This window comes from Sarcophilus harrisii, chromosome 2 (assembly GCF_902635505.1).
Source record: "Sarcophilus harrisii chromosome 2, mSarHar1.11, whole genome shotgun sequence".
NCBI lineage: Eukaryota > Metazoa > Chordata > Mammalia > Dasyuromorphia > Dasyuridae > Sarcophilus > Sarcophilus harrisii.
The window spans coordinates 602,585,486-602,606,462 of NC_045427.1; positions in this window are offsets into that span (position 1 = coordinate 602,585,486).

Sequence of the window (20,977 nt, forward strand, 5' to 3'; positions counted from 1 at the left end):
GATCTCGTTGCTGAGGATGGCCTGATCCATCAGAACTGGTCATCATCTAGTATTGTTGTTGAAGTATATAATGATCTCCTGGTCCTGCTCATTTCACTCAGCATCAGTTCGTGTAAGTCTCTCCAGGCCTTTCTGAAATCATCCTGTTGGTCATTTCTTACAGAACAGTAATATTCCATAATTTTCATATACCACAATTTATTCAGACATTCTCCAACAGATGGACATCCATTCAGTTTCCAGTTTCTAGCCACTACAAAAGGGCTGCCACAAACATTCTTGCACATCAGGTCCCTTTCCTTCTTTATAATCTCTTTGGAGATATAATCCCAGTAGTGACACTGCTGGATCAGGGTATGCACAGTTTGATAACTTTTGAGCATAGTTCCAAACTACTCTCCAAAATGGTTGGATTCTGTTCACAACTCCACCAACAATGCATCATGTCCCAGTTTTCCCATCTCCCTCCAACAATCATCATTATTTTTCCTGTCATCTTAGCCAATCTGACAGGGTGTAGTGGTATCTTAGAGTTGTCTTAATTTGCATTTCTCTGATTAATAATGACTTAGCATCTTTTCATATGACTGAAATGGTTTCAATTTCTTCATCTGAGATTCTGTTCATATCCTTCGACCATTTTCAATTAGAGAATGCTGATTTTTTAAAAATTAGAGTTAATTCTCTATATATTTTATGAGGCCTTTATCAGAACCTTTGACTGTAAAATATTTTCCCAGTTTATTGCTTCCTTCTAATCTGTCTGCATTATTTGTTTGTACAAGACTTTTCAGTTTGGTATAATCAAATTTTCGTTTTGTGATCAGTATGATCTCTAGTCTTCTTTGGTGATAAAGTCCTTCCCTTCCAAGGTTTGTCAAAAGACTAGGTTGCTATATTTGTTGACTGTTTTATCCCTTGAACCTAATCTATTCCACTGATCAACTAATCTATTCCTTAGCGAATACCAAATAGTTTTGGTAACTGCTGCTCTATAATATAATTTTAGATCTGGTACAGCTAACACCATCATTTGATTTTTTTTCATTAATTCCTTGAAATTCTTGACCTTTTGTTTTCCATAAGAACTTTGTTGTTATTTTTTCTAGGTCATTAAAATAGTTTTTTAGGAGTCTGATTGGTATAGCGCTAAATAAATAGATTAGTTTAGGTAATATTGTCATCTTATATATTTGCTCCCCTATCCAAGCATTTAATATTTTCAATTGGTTAGATCAGGACTTAATTTGTGTGAAAAGTGGTCTGTAATTTTGCTCATAAAGTTTCTGATTTTCCCTTGGCAGATAGATTCTAAATATTTTATATTATCAGTAGTTACTTTAATGAGATTTCTCTTTGTAACTCTGATGTTGGATTTTTTAGGTGATATATAGAATGCTGATGACTTATGTGGGTTTGATTATAACCACAACTTTGCTAAAGTTGATGGATTATTTCTATAACTTTTGCAGAATCTCTGGGGTTCTCTAAGTATCCATCATGTCATCTGCAAAGGTGATAATTTGGCTTCCTCATTGCCTATTCTTATTCCTTTAATCTCTTCTCAGCTCTTATTGCTATAGCTAGCGTTTCTAATACAATATTAAATAGTAACGGTGATAGTGGGCAACCTTGTTTCCTCAGATCTTATTAGGGAATGGTTTGGGTTTGTCTCCATTGCATATGATGCTTACTGATGGTTTTAAATAAATGCTTGCTGATTATTTTAAGGAAAGTCCATTTATTCCTATACTCTCAAGTGTTTTTAATAGGAATGGATGTTGGATTTTATCAAATGCTTTTCTGCATCTATTAGGATGATCATTGGTTTTGTTAATTTGGTTTTAACATGGCCAATTATATTGACAGTTTTTCCTAATATTGAACCAATACCTGATTTCCTGGTATAGATCCTACTTGATCATAGTGTATTATCTTGGAGATGAGTTTTCTGTAGTCTTTTTTGCTAATATCTTATTTAAGATTTTAGCATCAATATCATAGGGAGTTGGTCTATAGATTTTCTTTCTCTCTTTTCAACTACCTGGTTTAGTATCAATTACTCATGTCTGTGTCATAGAAGGAATTTGGTAGGACTCATTCATTCCCTATTTTATCGAAATAATTTATATAGCATTAGGCCATGATTGTTCTTTAAATCGATTTGGTAAAATTCACATGTAAATCCATCTGATCCTGGGGATTTTTCTTAGGAGATTGTTTGAATTGCCTGTTCTATTTCTTTTTCTGAAATGGGACTATATTCAAGCAATTTACTTCTTCCTCTGTTAGTCCTAGGAAGTCTGTATTTTTGGAGGTAGTCATCCATTTCACTTAGGTTATCAAATTTATTGGCATAAGAGTTGAGACAAATTAACTCCATTATTATTTCTCTAATTTCCTCTTCATTGGTGGAAAGTTCTCCCTTTTCATTTTTAAGACTACTAATTTCATTTTCCTCCCTCCTTTTCTAATCAGATTTACCAAAGGCTTATCTATTTTATTGGCTTTTTCATAGAACCAACTCTTAGTTTATTAATTACTTCAATAGTTTTTTTACTTTCAATATTTTTAATTTCTCCTTTTAATTTTAGAATTTCCAATTTAGTATTTGATTAGAGTTTTTAATTTGAGTCTTTTTAGTTTTTTAGTTGACAAGCTCAATTCATTAATCTTTTCTTTCTCTGTTTTATTCAAGTAAGCCTCTAGGATATAAAATTCCCTCTTATTACCGCTTTGGCTGCATCCACAAATTTTGGTATGATGTCTCATCATTGTCATTATCTTGATGAAATTATTAATTGTATCTATAATTTGCTGCTTCACCCAATCATTCTTTAAGATGAGATTGTTTAGTTTCCAATTACTTTTTGGTCTATTTCCCCTAACTTTTGTTGAATGTAGTTTTTATTGCATCATGATCTGAAAAGAAAGCATTTACTATTTCTGCTTTCTTGCATTTAATTTGAGGATCTTTATGTCCTAATTATGGTCAATTTTTGAATAGGTTCCATGAACTGCTGAGAAGAAAGTATATTCCCTTCTATTCCATTCAATTTTCTCCAAGATCCAACATACCTAATTTTCTAATATTCTATTTACTTCTTTAATTTCTTTCTTATTTGTTTTGTGGTTTGATTTGTCTAATTCTGAGAGTGCAAGGTTGAGGATCTCCTACTATTACAGTTTTGTTGTCTATTTCTTCTTCAGCTCTCTTAACTTCTCCTTTAGGAAGTTGAGTGCCATACCACTTGGTGCATATATGTTTAATATTGATATTGCTTCGTTGTTTATGCTACCCTTTAGCAGGATGTAGTTACCTTCCTTATCTCTTTTAATTAGATCAATTTTACTTTTGCTTGATCTGAGATAAGGATGAAGCTACCCCTACTTTTTGACTTCACCTGAAGCATAATAGATTTTGCTCCAGCCTTTTACTTTTACTCTATATGCATCCCCTGCTTTAAATGTGTTTCTTGTAAACAACATATTGTAGGGTTCTGACTTTTGATCCAGTCTGCTATCTGCCTCCTCTTTATGGGGAGTTCATCCCATTTACATTTACGGTTAGAATTACTAAATCTGTATTTCCTGCCATCCTAATAACCCCAGATTGTGCTTTACTTATTCTTGCCTCCCCAACCCTCTTTACCCCTTTTAAACTTATGTACCCCTCTTGTATCACGATACTTATCCTCTTTATAATCCCTCCCTCTCCCCTTTGAGTCTTTCCCCTTCCTTCCCTTATTACTCTTTTTCTTTTCCCTTTTCCTCTCCCCCGTTTTTAATGAGGCGAGAGAGAATTTTCTCTAAAACAAATGTCAATTATTTTTTCTTTGAGCCAACTCTGATGAGAGTAAGATTCACACAATGTTCCTCCCCCTCTCTAAATTCCCTCAGATATGATAAGTTTCCTTAGCCTCTTTGTGGGATGTGGTTTCCCTCTTTTTATCCCTCCTTCCCACCTTATTCTGCCATCATCCCTTTTCCATATCTACTTCCCTTTTTTATGTTATATCAGTACAATCAAATTATACATGTATTCTTTTTGTATATCCACAACAGAAATACAATTCTCAAGAGTTATTTTTACCTTTTCTGCATCTCTTGAGTTCTATTCTTGGAGATCAAATTTTTTGTTTAGTTCTGGTTTTTTCTTCAGAAACAAATGGAATTCATTTGTTTCATTAAATGTCCATCTTCTTCCCTGGAAGAAAATGCTCAGCTTAGCTGGGTAGTTTATTCTTGGCTGCATCCCAAGTTCTTGTGCCTTTCGGAATATCATATTCCAGGCCCTTCTTTCCTTTAATGTAGAGGCAGCCAGATCTTGGGTGATCCTTATTGTGGCACCTCGGTATTTAAATGGTTTTTTTTTGGCTGCTTGTAAAATTTTTTCCTTAATCTGATAGTTCTGAAATTTTGCCACAATATTCCTTGGGGTTTTTATTTTAGGGTTTCTTTCAGAAGGTGTTCGATGAATTCTTTCAATGCCTATTTTACCTTCTGATTCTATTACATCTGGGCAGTTCTCTTTGATGATTTCTTGTAAAATAGTATCTAGGCTCTTTTTTTCATCATAGTTTTCAGAAAGTCCAAATAATCCTCAGATTATCTCTCCTAGATCTATTTTCCAAGTCTGTCGTTTTTGCAAGTAGATAATTCGTGGTTTTTTCCAGTTTGTCATTTTTTTGTTTTTGCTTGACTGATTCTTGCTGTCTCAATGAATCATTATTTTCAATTTGTTCAGTTCTAATTTTTAAAGAATTATTTTCTTCAATAGCTTTTTTTACTTCTTTCTGTATATGTCCAATTGAGTTTTTGAATGTATTGTTTTGGTCTGTGGAATTTTTTTCCATTTCACTAACTTTTTTTTTTAGTGAATTATTTTCTTTTTCCAATTCACAGATCCTACTTTCTTGCGTGTTCTTTGTCTTTTCCAATTCACGGATCCTACTTTCTTGCAAGTTCTTTGTCTTTTCCAATTCACAAATCCTACTTTGTAGTGAATTCTTTATTTTTTCCAATTCATATTTCAGGAAGTTGTTGCTCTCTTGTAAGGCTTCTCTTTCCTTTCCCCATTTATCTTCTAACTCTCTTTTGAGACTTTTAATGGTCTCTTCTATGAGAGCATCATGTAAAGGAGGACAGTCTGATGCATTTTTGCTGTTTGAGGTCTCTTCAGGTTTGCTGACCTGCTCTTTTTCTGCATAGAAGCTGTCGATCGTTCTTTTCATCTTTTTATTCATGTTTTAAAGCCTTTAGGGTAGGTCTCCTAGGCAAGGGGGTTACCAGCTTCCTCTGCAGAGCAGGGAAAGATGTAAACCGATTTCCGGCTCCGAGGTATGGGAGTGCTCTGAGTGAGAGTTTTCCCTTCCCCCAACAGGAAGTGGATTCAGCACTGGCCGAGCTATCAAACTGCTTAGTAGGGCTGAGTGGATTATCGATTGCCCTCGGCTAGAGACTAAGTGGTGAAAGTGTCACCGCCCCAGGCCGGAGCCCCTTGTGGGACTGTGAGTATTAGCAGCTGACTGCAGACAGCCACAAACTCTGCCCAGTGTCTCTGCCTGATGCAAATCGGCCCTGGAAAAGCTCTATGGCCCCAAGCCGAGCTCCCCACTGCGCAGATTGGAGGCTAACCCGGGCTGTGTCCTCCTGCCGTGCAGGATCACAACTGCCCCAAGGAAAAGCCCTGTACTGCGGGTTGGGGCTGCGCGCTTGTGCTGAGATCTGTGCTCACCCTCGGTTTGAGACTCTCCTCGGAACCTAGTTTCTCTCCCCGTCTGCGCCGATCTCCCCCCTGGCCCCGGAACCAACCTTTTTTGGCGAGACTGCAGATTTTCTTCGGCCTGTGAGTTGTTCTACTTCTTATCTTTACAAATTGTAGCAGTCAAGACTATTTTTGAGGCTAGATATAATATTGATAAAGAGGGTAAGAGAAGAGCTTAGAAAGTCACGTGTGTCTTCTCCGCCATCTTGGCTCCGCCCCCTATCCAATCTATTTTCAAGACAATTGATTTCCCCTTTGCAACTTCTCTGGAATATGATCTCATTTTTCTTCTGACACTGACAATGCAGGTCTTTATCAACTCATGATCAGAACTATTACAAAAACCTCCTGGCAGATCTAACTTCCTCAAAGGCTATGCCAATCTCTTTTTCATGCAGGCATTAGAGTGATTTTCCTAAAGCACAAATCTGATCAACTTTTCTCCCTACTCAAGGAACTTCCTGTTGCTTCCACAATCAAATATAAGATCCTCTGTTTAGCATGCAAAGTCCTTTATCAACTGTCTGCCTCCTATCTCTCCAGTCTTCTTATACTTCACTTCTAAACATATTGTCTTCCATACTAACAGCATTGACCTTTTGGTTGTTCCACAGCCAAGTCATTATATCTGTCAATTGACGAGATTTTCTTTGTATTTCTCTTATATCTGGAATGTTCTCCTTCTGTTGCTTCTCTTACTAAGCTCCTTGTCTTCCTAAAATCCCAAACTTTACTGAAAGCCTTTCTCAATTCCTCTTAATTCTACTGCCTTTACTCTGTTAACTATTTCTGATTTCTACAGTATGTGCCTCATTCTGCATATATTTCCTTGCTTGCTGTTTTCCCATTAAATTGTATTTTCCTTGAAGACAAATACTATTTTTGTCTTTGTTTTTGTATGCCCAGTATTTAACCCAGTGCCCATAAATGATCTTGATAAATGTTTATTTACTGGTTGTTTGAATGATTTACCAGCATGCGCCTGAGCATATATTAAGTTTTGCCACAAAACTTTTAAAGCCATGATGTTTCTTTCTGCTTCATCTCAGCAACAGTGATAGTTTTGGAAAACATTGCAGGAAGCAGAGCCAAGATGATGGAGTAAAAGCATACATTTACCTGAGTTTTTCCCTAACCTCCTAAAAATATCCTTAAGTAATGATTCTAAATAAACTGTAGAATGGCAGAATACAGAAAAATACAGAGTGAAACAATTTTCTAGTCCAAGGTAATTCAGAAGCTTAGCAGAAAAGATCTGTTACACAAAAGTGAAAGAGAAGAGCAGTTCAGCACAATTCATGCCAGTGCAGACTAATCTCCCCAAAACAAGGAGCAGGACTCTGGACATTTGAATCAATAGCAACAACAGTAGTTTCCAAACCTCCCAGCCCACAAATGCAAATTATAATATAGAATGTCATCACGAAAAATCTAGTAGACCTAGATCAGAGTAAAGAGCAGTCTAGCAGAGATTCTGTCTGCATACCCCCTGAACCTGCAAACAAGGATTAGGCTTTGGGAATCATTTAAGTAAGAGTGTCAGCAGCTACTTCTGGAATTCTAACAACATATAGTAAGAGGACTGAAGGATATCATAGGGGTTTCTTCCCTAGCACTGAAGCAGGACTCTCTGACTTTGCCCATATTCAAATCTAGGTCACAATCCTTGGAGGCAGTTTTAGGGCAAGGAGTATTAGCATACCCCAACTTGTGGCTGCAGAGAGAAAAAAGCATAGTATGGGATAGTAGTAAAAACCTCTTTTTATTCATGACACCTTGGAAAATTTGAAAACAGCTCCCTAGAGATATTTCTAAAAACAGCTTTACAAAACACCTGAAATCTGGGACAATGTATCCTCTACCTGGGAAACATAGCCCTACTTTAACAACAAAGACTTAAAAGTCAAATAATAGTTTGAAGAAATTAGAAAAAAAAATCTGACTATAAAAAGTTACTATGATGACAAGAAAGATCAAAATCATATTCAGAAGAAGAAAATAAGTAAAATTCCTACATCCAAAGACTCCAAGAAAAAAAGAATTGTTCTCAGGCCATAAAGAGCATTTTGAAAATCAAGTAAGACAAGTGGAGTGCAAATCAAGAATAAAAACAAGAACACAAGAAAATTATGACAAAGCAGTCAACAGTGTGGTTAAGGAAACACACACACAAAAAAAAATCTATGAAAATGACAACTTAAAAAGAAAAAGACCAGGCAAAATGGTGAAAAACAGAAAGTGGATGAGAAGAAGAATCCCTTAATAAGCAGAATTGATCAAATTAGAGGAGAGAGACAAAAATTCACTGAAGAAAAAATCTTAAAAAGTGAAATTGGCCAAATGGAAAAAGAAATACAAAAGCTTACTAAAGAAAACAATTTATCAACAGCTAGAATTTGAGCAAATGAAAGCTAAAGATTTTATGAGAAATCAAGAAAAAATTTAATAAAACAAAAAATGGAAAAAATAGAAGACAACTTGAAATATATCATTGAAAAAGTCACTGACCTTGAGAGATAATTTAAAAATCTTGGATTACCTAAAAGCCATGACCAAAAAAATAGAGTCCAGATATCATTTTTCTGAAAACTATCAAGGAAAACTCTCATGATATGCTAGAACCAGAAAATAAAATAGATATGAAAAGAATCCACAAATCATGTGAAAGACATGTCAAAATTTAAACTCCCAGGAGCATTATAGGCAAAATCCATAGGTCCTAGGTTGAGCAGAAAATACTGTAGACAGAAAAAATAATTCAAGTCTCATGGAGTCATGGAGTCAGAATAACACAAGATTAAACAATTTCTATATTAAAGGATCAGAGGGTTGAAAGTTGGAAGAAGATATTCTGGAGAGCAAAAAAAAGCTTACAATTATAAGCAAGAATTACCTATCTTCAGCAAAACTGAGTATAATATATCAGGAGAAAAATAGATATTCAGTGAAATAGAAGATTTTCTGTATTTTGGGGTTTTTTTTGTTGTTTTTCCTGAGGCAATTGGAATTAAGTGAATTGCCCAGGGTTACACAGCTAGGAAGAGCAAGTGTCTGAGGTCAAATTTGCACTCAGGTCTTCCTGACTTCAGGGCTGGTACTCTATCTACTATGCCACCTAGGTGCCCTGGATTTTAAAATATTTTTAATGAAAAACTGGAGCTGAATAGAAAATTTGATTTTCAAATACAAAACTCAACAGAAGCATAAACAGGTAAACAGGAAAGGGAAATCCGAAGGGATTTAATAAGGTTAAACTGTGTAAATTCTTACATGGGGAGATGATATTTGTATCTTATATGAATATTCTTATTGCTAGGGCAGCCAAAAGGACTATGTACATAGAGGGCACAGATGTGAATTGAATATAAAGGAATAGTATTTTTTAACAAAGAGACAAGAAAATTAAAGATGGAGGCAGGAATGTCCTGGAATAAAGGAAAAGGGAGAGGAAGAATGGAATAAATTATCTCACTATAAGAAGAGGCAAGAAGAATGGGAAAGTAAGAATTGGCTCAAAGCAGGAATAATATAAAAACTAACTTGGGTATAAGAATCTATCTTCCTACAGAAAAATAGAAGGGGAATGGGGTAAGATAAGGAGAAGGTGATAGAAGATAAGGCAGTTTAGGGAGAGGTAATCATAAGAAAAACACTTTTGTGTGTGAGGGGAGGGAGAAAGAGAGGGGGAGAGAGAGAGAGAAAGAAAGAGAGAAAGAGAAAGAGAGAGAGAGAGAGAGAGAGAATAGAATAAATAGAAAGAAGGAAATAGGAGGGAAGGAAATAAAGTTAGCAATTGTAATTAAATTTTGAAGCATGTTTCTCTGATTAAGGTCTCATTTTTCAGACATATATATAACTGAGGCAAATCTATAGATAAAAAAATCTATAAAATTAGGAACCATTCTCCAAATGATAAATGATCAAAAAATATGAACATTTTCAGATCATATAATCAAGGTTTTCTGTAGCCATAAGAAAAAATGCTCCAACTTACTACTGATTGAAGAAATGCAAATAAAAACAAATCTTTGGTACTATCTCACATCTATTAGATTGGCTATTAGGACAGAAAAGGAAAATGACAATTGGTGGAGGGGATATGAGAAAGATGATACATTAATGCATTATTTGGTGGGGTTGTGAACTGATTGGACCATTCTACAGAGCAATTTGGAACTATATCCAAAGGACTATAAAATCCTGCATACTTTTTGACTATTACTAGGTCTATCACCTCAAAAAAGAAAAAAAAATGTCCTATATGTACAAAAAATATTTGTAGTAATTCTTTTCTGGTGGCAAAGATTATAAATTGAGGGGATGCCTTCAAGTTTGGCCCAAGTGAGCAATGATATGTCTATAATCAGTGAATTAGCCTATCTCATTTTGAGGATGGATAAGATACTCATGTCCAGCTAATTATAGTACTTTTTTTTTTTTTTACATTAGAAACCTTAAAAAACTACTCACCAAATCTTAGAAGAATCTCAATTTTCATTGATAGAACCAGAGCATTAACATTGACAAAAGCAAGGGTCCTTGGTTAATTTAATAAAATTCTAAGACTTAAATTCCCAGCTTGTTAAACATTGCAAAAGTATCAAAGATCATTTGAGATTCCTCAGAAACTTTACCTAAGTTTAGTTTTTAAGTCCTGTGAAATATGCATAAGTGTACCACACAAATTGTTTATTCCGGAAGTCCCAAAGTACTACAAAATATTTAGATAACATCATAAAAACTTCTGCTGCAAATCCTATTTTCCTTTCAGATCTAAACTCAACATATTCATTACATTCAACAAATAATTCAATATACATTTATGTTTTTAATAGTAGCTTTTTATTTTCAAAACATATGCAGAAATAGTTTTCAACATTCATCCTTGCAAAACCTTGTGTTCCAAATTTTTCTCCCTTCTTCCCACCTTCCTCCCCTAGACAACAAGTAATCCAATATAGGTTAAACAATTCTTCTAAAGATATTTCCACATTTTTCATGCTACACAAGAAATATCAGATGAAAAAGGGAGGAAAATTAGAAAGAAAATAAAAACAACCAAATAACAACAACAAAAAAAAGGTAAAAATACTATGTTGTGATCCCCATAGCCCTCTTTCTAAATCCAGATGACTCTCTCTATCACAGGTCTATTTGAATCAGTCTGAATCACCTCATTCAACATTTATTAATCCTGCTGCATGAACTCATCACATTGGGTAGTTCTTTTATAATCCCTTGAAATGCAAGTTAATTTAGTAGCCCTTCTTCACCAACTGGTTTGTAAATTCCCACTCAATAACCAAGCATATTCAATGCCATTCCAATTAAATTTGTCTAAAAATACTTTACTGAATTAGAAAAAATAACAACAGAATTCATTTGAAAAAAATTTAAAATCAAAAATATCAAAAGAAATAATGGGTGTGGGGGAAATAAAGGAAAGAATACTATTAACACCAGATCTTAAACTCTAGTACAAATAATTATCAAAACTATTTGCTACTGGCTAAGAAATAGAAAGATAAATCAATAGAATAGAGTAGCCACACAATTTTCAGCATGAAATCATCATAATAACTTTGTATTTGACAAGGTTAAATGTAAAAATGAGATTTTAAAATGAGAATTCATTATTTGGTATACACACATCTGTATGTATGTATAGGGAAAACAGAAAATCAATATGGCAGAGATTGGAAATGGATCGATATTTCATACAATTTACCAAATTAAGGACAAAATGGATGCATGACCTAGATATAAAGAAAGATTTAAAAGAACATGGAACATATTATTTGTCAGAATATATAGACAGACCAACAATTTATAAGTAAACAAGGGATAGAGAGAAAAATTAGGTGTGTAATTTTGGATTACATTAAATTAAAAATATTTTGTACAAATAAAGCAAATGTAGCTAAAATTAGAAGGAAAACAGAAAAATTGTGGGAAATGTATAGACAGTTTATCAGATAAAGATCTCATATCTAAAATATATAAAGAACTTTGTCAAAACTATAAGAATATAAATAATTTTGCAAAGGACAAATGGTCAAAGGATATGAACAGGCAGCTTTCCAATAAAGAAATAAAAAACAATTTAGGCATATAAAATATTTTCTAAACCATTATTGATTAGAGAAATGCAAATTAAAACAACTTTGAGATGTCATTTTATACCTTTCAGATTGGCAAAAAATGATAGAAGCAGAAATTGAAAAATGTTGAAAAGAATATGGAAAAATTGAGGCACTTAATTCTTTGTGGAACTTTAAAATAACTGAACCATTTTGGAGAGCAACCTGGAATTATGCCCAAAGAGTTAATAAACTATCTATACCCCATTATATAGAAATAGCTCTTCATGTTCTATTTCCAAATATGACTAGATAGAAAAGGAAAAGAATCTATATATTATAAAATGTTCATAGTTACTGTATAGTGATGTAAAACTAGAAATTCCAGGGATGCCCATCAACTGGAAAATAGTTGAACAAATTGTGGTATATGGTTATAATAGAATACTTCTCTCCTAAAAGAAATGATTAGCTCATTGATTTTAGAAAAATGTGGAAAGGCTTGAATGAAGTAATGAAGTGCAAAATGAGTAGAATGAAGAAAACTTCAAATATAGTAGTACAATATGGTTTCATGAACAACTTTGAGCAAATAAATTATTTCTGTGTATTGTAAATATTCAAATTAACTATAAAGAACATATGAAGAAAAACACTGTTTGCATCCAAAGAAAGAACTGATAAATAGAAGCATGTATAGAAAATTTACACACACACACACACCACATATCCATGTTTCTAATGATAGCCATCTCTTGGCAGAGGGGAGGAAAAAGAAAAAAAAGTAATTTCAATAATTTAGTTGTATATTTCAAAGGAATAGCAAGTTGTACATAATCGATTTATTCATTCATTTTCAATATTTTTATTGTACTGTTGTGAAACTATTTGTTTTATTCCTTAAATTAAAAATAAAATTTTAAAAAGAGCAACCCTTAAATCGTAAGCAAATTACTTAAGGAATATCTTCTATCAAACTATGGTTCAGGATTTGGGATTCAAAAAATAGAATCATTGAATTGATTTTTGTGCCATATTAATTCTATAATTAAATGATTAAGAATGCTAATTCTTTTGCCCAATGTTTCCCAGTACAAGTATTCATTGGAAATTGCCACAAAGGCACCATATCAAAAAGTTGATTGACATAAATTGAATATATTTATCACTCTCTAAGAGATTAAATCCAAGAAAGAACAAAATGAGTACAGGAATACACATATAAAAAACAAATGTAAAATTAGGAAACATAAAATAGATAAAAAGGTAGTCTGATAGGAAGTACAATTGAGGAGAATCAAAAAAAAAGTTTAATATTGTGAAGGGGTGCTTAAGGTGATACAGTCCTCATACAAGACTTTATCAGGAAAGTACAAATGGGAAATACTTTCCCCACCAAGGACTTGCCATAAAATTAAAATACAGTCACAATATGATAGACAAGCAAAGATGTAACTATAAGTATTTTTTAATCACTGAAAAGATTGGGAGAGTAATTGGATTTCCTAATGAAGAAAACTCCTAAGTGAGGAAAGCAGATCAACACTTTCTTCTCAACTTGTAACATCAGAGATTTTTTGGAGGCTAAGTAAGGTTAAGTGACTTGCTCAGACTCACAGGTGAGATGTTTCAAAGGAAAAACTTCAACCCCAGTCTTTTTGACTCCAAGATTAGTTCTCTACTCAGTATTCCATGTTGTCATAATCCTTAAAAGCAAAAGAATGTTTAATCTAATTCCAGTGAAATAAACATGAGTGCAGTCATTACACACATATATCTATGTGAATGGGACTGATTGGATGAAGTATTTCTCAGTATTGAGTCAATTGATCCCTGTTCCCAGAACTGGGACCCTGGCGAAGTCATTTGCTCTCTGAAGGGATGAACTTTGAACCCTGAATGAAATATAGGAAGTTGCAGAAAGTGACATGACTTGTGGGAGGCAGGCAGCATTGGTGACCATTGGTCAAGGATAGTTATGTCCTTTTAATCTATCCAATGAGAAGGCTCGAGTCTTTTGCTTTTAAACCCTGGACAAGCCAGAAGCTGGCTAGGTTCCAGGTGCACATGATGGAGTTGGGATGGCTTCCAGGTGTGTCTGGGCCTCTCCCTGCAAGGAATAAATGAATGTTTTCTCTTTGTACCTGATGATGTCTCTAATTAGTTAATTGGGAAGGGGGTCTTGTACCCAACCTGTCCCACACATAGGTACAAAAATAATAGAGAATTTTTAATTCCATTTGTTTAGTCACAGAGGATAAAACTCAAGAGAAATGAGTGAAAATTGCAGATGGTAGATTTCATCTCTCAGGAAAAAATGCTTAAATGTAATTCTTTAAAGATAGGATGTACTCAGCAATGGCTGAAGCTTCTCATTTTCAAACAGAGGGTGGTTAACTATTTGTCAGGGAATATTGTAGACAGGATTCTTGTTCAAATAGAATAGACCCAGAGCCTGGAGAAGATGGCCAAGCAGGTGAGTAAATTTAAAGCTCTCTAGATTTTCCTCACAAACAGAACAAATTCACTCTTTGGGGAAAACAAACCAATGAAAAAGCAAGAAGACTTGGGACAGGACAGGGGCCCTCCAGGGACAATCCAAGAGAAATTCCCCAGGCCAGGAATTAACCACATGAAATACAGATCCCTCCTGCTACCTCTGAAGAAACACCAAATGGGGAGCCCTTGAAGGAGCTGGGATTGGCTGGGGCCTCCGAGCTCCAGAACAACAGAAACTTTCACCTTCCATACTGTACAAAAAGTTGGGGTCTGAGTCTGGGAATTCTGAGGAAACCTCAGATGATTAGGAATGCTAGGCCTACCCATGGGACATGGTCTTGGTTGAGAAAGAACCAGCACACTGGGACTACAAAAGCAATGGGGCAGGGATGCTACTGGATGCTCCCATCACTTCTAAGAGGGGGGAGCTCTTGTTTGGGGTTCTAGGTCAGAGGGGAAAGCTGAAGTAAAGTTACAGGCATTACCCCCCACCCCACAATTAACAGTGCTTACACTAATACTTCAAATTAAAAATAAAATCATCAAGCAAAGAAGAAAGTACCAAACCACAGAAACTTAGTATTAGAATAGGGAAAACTGAGATTCATTTTCAGAGGAGGATATTGAAATTTAAAAAACAAAAACAAAAATTAAACTAAACAAACAAACAAAAAAAAACCAAGGTTCTTCTATCTCAAAGGGTAATATAAAATGGATCCCTTCCCAGAGGGAATTTTTAGAAGAACTAAAAAAAGGTTTTAAAAACCAAAGGAGAAGGGTTGAGAAAAAACTAAAAAACTAAAAAATTCCCTCTGGGCAGAGGGAAATATAAGATTATGAAAAAAAGTTAACCAACTAGAAAAAGAGGTCCAGAGTGATTTGGGAAATCAATTGGGGAATGGCTACATAAATTATGATATATGAAAGTAATGGAATTATTTGTTCTATTAAAAATTATGAACAAGCTGATTTTAGAAAGTTTTGTAAAGATTTACACAAACTGATGCAGAGTGAAACAAGCCAGAACCAGGAATACAAAACCAGCAAGATTGTGCCATGATTAACCATGAAAAACTTGATTCTTCTTAATAGCTCAGTGATCCAAGGCAATCCAATAAATTTTGCATAGTTTCTGCATCCAGAAAGAGAACTATGGAAATCAAATATAAATTAACACATGCTATATTCATTCTTTTCTGTTTTTTTTTTCTTTTTTGTCCCGATTTTTCTCTCCCAATATGTTTCATATATGTATACTTAAAAAGTTAATAATATACATGTATAACCAAAAAAAATTTTTTTAAAGAAAAAAATTAGAATTGGGCAAAGGGAAGGAAGTAAAGCTATAAGAGACCAAAAAATAACATAACAACATATCAAGAATGAAGAAATAGAACAGAATGTGAAACAAGAAAAACAACAGATCTAGAGAATAGATCAAGAAGAGAAAACATAAGTATAATTGAACTATCTAAAAGTTGTGACCCCCAAAAACAGCCTTGACACAATAATGCAACAAATAATCCAAGAAAATTATCCTGGAGTGACAGAACATGAGGGGAAAAGTAGAAATAGAAAAAATCCACTGATCCCTATCTCAAAGAGATTCTTTGTGGAAAACACAAAGCAATACAACTGCCAAATTTTGAAACCCCAAAACCAAAAAGGAATTTTTGCAAGAAACAATAAATAAAAACAATTCAAATATATTGAAGCTATGATTAGAATAGAATAGGTTGCATCAGTAGCTACAATAAAGGATCATAGGTTCTGGAATCATATATATTGACAATCAAAATAACTAGACCTTCAGCCAAAAAATATCATATCTAGCAAAAATTATCCATAACATTGAATGGAAAAAATAGCCATTTAACAAACTTGCAGATTTTCAGGACTTTGCCTCAACTAAACCCAAACTTAATAGAAAATTTAATATATAAGAGGCAATATCAAAGAAATTGCTTATGTTTTGAACTGATGCTAAGTGAAATCAGTAGATCTAGGAGATCATTATACAGGTCAACAAGATTATATGATGATCAATTAAGATGCACATGGCTCTCTTCAATAATAAGATAATTCAAACCAGTTCCAATTGTTGAGTGATGAAGAAAGGCAACTACACCCAGAGAGAGGACTGTGGGCACTGAGTGAAGTTCACAACATAGCATTTTCACTCTTTTTGTTGTTGTTTCCTTGCATTTTATTTTGCTTCTCTTTTTTTCTTATGCAGTACAATAATTGTAAAATATGCATACATATATTGGATTTAACATATATTTCTACCATGTTTAACATATATTGAACTACTTGCCATCTAGGGGAGGACATGGAGGAAGGGGGTGGGGTGGGAATTGGAACACAGGGCTTGTAAGGGTTAATGTTGAAGAATTGTCCACCCATATGTTTTGAGAAATAGAAAGCTTTAATAAAAAAAATAAGTTGCTTATATTTTTACATGAAAATAAATCACATATGTTTAAGATTAATATCAGAAATTGGGTAGCATAAAAGAAAGTTTGGGATAGAATTGAATATGATCTAATTTTAAAAAGCAAAACTGTCTAGGAAAAGGTAAAAATAGTAATTATGTTACACAAATGAGGTTCAGAGGAAGAATAGACAATCGTTAGATGGTGGAGGAGGACTTTTGAAAACCTATTCACATTGAGAATGGAATAAATAAGCAACACTATATATACACATTGAGAATGGAATAAATAAGCAACACTACATATACACCATGAAGGGAATAACATTCTCCAAAATCTATAAAAAAAATAAGGGGAAGTAAATAAGATAAAGTAAGGTATAGCAGGTTATGTGCATTTATGACACTGGGAAAAATATAGAGATTAATGGACAAAGAATAAAGGATAAGGTGAGGTATAAAAAGCAGGGTAGAGTTATTGTAGTGGTACAAGGTGTTTAGATTATGCGGAAAGGGGTGAACAGAGGGTGAGAGGATAGTATAGGATAAGGTGGAGTACAAAAGAGTGTTTATATTAAACAGAATGGCATATTGGGATGAAGAGAAGGAAAGAGTGGGGGAAAAAATAAGGGAGGGATCCTAGTTAGGGAAAGATAAAGTAATAGTAAGGCAAATTAAGGAGCCTAATTAAAGTAGCCAGGATAGGAGATAAGCACAACCACAAAGATTAGGGTTAGAATTTATTAGAAAAAAAATAGAACTAGTAATCATTGATCTTAGACAAAGTTGAGAAATCTACATTATACGTCAGCTGTATTAATATTGTTTTAAATGCATGTTTACATATGGGCAAATGTGTATATACATAAATGTGTGTGAGTATATGTAGGTATGTTTGTATGTAGGTATATGTATGTGTGTGTGTAAATATATGTATATGTGTGAGTGTGAAATATATATTATATATGATTTTATGTGTATATATATATATAAACATAATTTTATATACATGTATGTATACACATATACACACACATATATATATGTGTATGTATATATATATGTGCTTAACTGTACCTTTTTTGGGGGAGGTGGAGAGCGATGAAAGGAGGAAAAGAATAAAGTAAAAAGTGTACAGTGGAGAAAAAAAGAATAACCAACAAGAAGCAAAGGAATGATGGACACTCATGAATATAATCTCTTCTGTTATTATATATGCTTCCTTGAAATGGAAATTTGTTATATATATATTTGAATCCTCCCTGATGTTTTGCTGGATACATGAAAATGTTTTATTTTTTTCTTTTCTATCTCTTTTTCTATTTAATTAAATTTTTAAAAAAAGAAAAGAAGAAAGAATATAGAGTCTAATGTTTTTCTAACTTATTGATATAGGAAAAGGCCATTGAAAATCAATTCAATTTTTTATTAAAAGGAACTTTTTTTAAATGAATAGTGAAAAAGTGAAAGGTTTGATTAGAACTTTATCTTGAAAAATAAAACTAAAAATTATGAGAATAATATTATTTTCCTCACCTTTGATAAAACTTATATTGCAATTACAACCAAATATGCCTTCTTAAAACAAAGAATAAATCAAGTGTGGAAAGTATTTTTGGCTTTTTTTTTTTCAAACAAAAATATAAGACATTAAGACAGGGACCTTTTTCACCTCATATATGACTTCCACAGCATGACCATAAATAGAGCTATTGTAAAAATGTTCAAAGACTTCATCAAATTTCCCAATTATTTAGAACTTAATCCTTTTGTATTCAAACTATTGTCCTTTGAACAACCCACAAAAATCAGCAGAAGTCTGACCTATAAAAACTTTGACCCAAGGGATAGAGATAAACAGGACACTACTATTAAACTATGGAGAAGTATTTCAGTAGGGATTAATTTTAGGCATAGTTATAACATTAGTGAAAAATTTCATATTCTCCTAATTTTTGTTTCCTCATGCAGCCTCACAGGGAGATATCATAACGTACAAGATAGAAAGTCAGTCTGAGAATCAGAAAAAAATTTCCTCTAACTCCCAATGCTTTATGTGACACCAACAAAGTCATTTAATCTTTATGGTCCAGACAACTCTCTAAGACTATAAATTATGCAACAGTTGTTGCTTTCTGTTTATAGAAAAGTTTGCTCATAGAAATGAAATTACAGGCTCCCACCAAAATAAAATAAACTATTATAACAGTGAAAATTTGAATAAAGAGCACTGAATAATGAAGACAGCCTCCCTCATATATATTCCAGCACTTCTACTATAGATAAGTGATTCTGTGATTATCTACATTACTAGGGCAGTTTGGTTTTTAAAAGGATTTGAAAGTGGTGTTTAGTGGTATTTATTGACATGCATTTTAGGAAGTAACTGAAAAACACTTGAAAATCGGTTATATATGAGGCTTAATGAAAGTAAAGAATTTTTTTTTAAATTTGTTTTGGTTGTGTTGTTTTGTTTGTTTTTCATTCTTGTTCTTTTCATTTTTGTTTTGGTTTGTTTGAGGCTTTTTTGCAGCATTTCTCAACTTGAATACCCTTTTCCTCTTTTCCTCTTTATTTCTAGAGAGGACTTTTTGTATTTTTAAAGTTTTTTTTTTAAACTAACAGCCAAGGAAAGAAAAGGTAAAATGGAACTATTCTATAGAAAATGAAAATGGCTAGTCACAGAGAAAGATGGGAAGCAATACATAAATCTGTATTAAGATACTTGGGTTATGTTCTTGACTCTTCAATTTACTTTCTGAATGATCTTGAGTAAGCCATTTTCTATTCCATCCCTCAGTTTCTTCATTTGTGAAAGAAACAAATGAAATAATATATGAAAAATATTTGTAAACCATAAAGCACTATGTAAATTTCATCTATTATTATTCTTTCAAGAGTAAATTTGATTCAATATTAATCCAACATTCATTCCTGTCTAGTATAATGACTCACACATGAACTCTTCTTCCCTTTCTTTGCCCTATGTACATCAAGCCATAATCTACAAAGGCAAAAAATAAATTGTAATTTACTTTGCCAAAATGCTAGCAAACTCTCTGGGGAAAATCATGCTCACTCTAACACACAAAAGCAAAACATATATTTTGCATATTAAATGTCTGAAATAGCAAGAGCTTAGAAGTGATTTGAGGTTGGAAAACTAGTGTGACCTTCTAAAACTTTAATATTCTAAGTCATTATCTGAGATCAGGAAGTTCAATTAGTTGAAGTCACAAAAGACTAACTCTAGTCCTAGGTCCTATAAGTCTTACCTCCTTTTAACCTTGTGCTTCTTCCATAGTAATTTATATCCAAATGGATCCCATCATCTCAGGTGATTTCTATAACTGAAGATGCAGACAGAGTAAGCTCATCTTGGAAAAGTTAACCTCCTAATCACCATTCATTTTCATCCTGCACTATTATGTCACAGTGTAACCAAATTGTAGAAAGAAGACTGGATTTGGAGTCAGAGAATTTGCATTCAAATCCCAGGTCTTCCAAATGCTTGCTGTTTGACTTTGACAAGTTACTTCCATCAGAATACAGAGTCAATTCCACTTGGGTATGCATAGGGGATTTTTGCGGTTTTTTTTTAAGCAGTATTGATTGAATACACTATTTAAAGTCATCAAATTAAACTAAAACCTAATTAATTTTTCAAAATGGACAAAAACACTAACTTTGTAAAGCATTTATTATAATCAGAGCCTTTCATTTATATTAAAATATACAATAATCTTTTCAGTTTTACTTTTCTTAGGTAAAATAAAAGCATCTTTCCAAATTAATAATTGTTCCCTGCTGCAGCATGTGCTGAACAAATTCCTGAACAAATCCATATGTATGGCTGCTTATTTATTGTCTTTTCACCTTGTAGGACTATTCTAAATTAATGATTGTGTGCTTATATCATTTTAATAGTTAATTTTCCCAATTACATGTCAAAGCAATTTTTAACATTCGTTTTTACACGATTTTGAGTTCCAGAGTCTACCTGCCAAGGCAAAGTCAGGAATTATATGAAAACAATTACAAAACACTTTCCACACAAATAAAGCCAAATCTAATCTCTTGGGAAAATATCAAATGCTCATGGGTAGGTCTAGCTAATATAATACAACTGACAATTCTACCTAAATTAATCAACTTATTCATTGCCATACCAATAAACATTCTAAGAAATAATTTCAA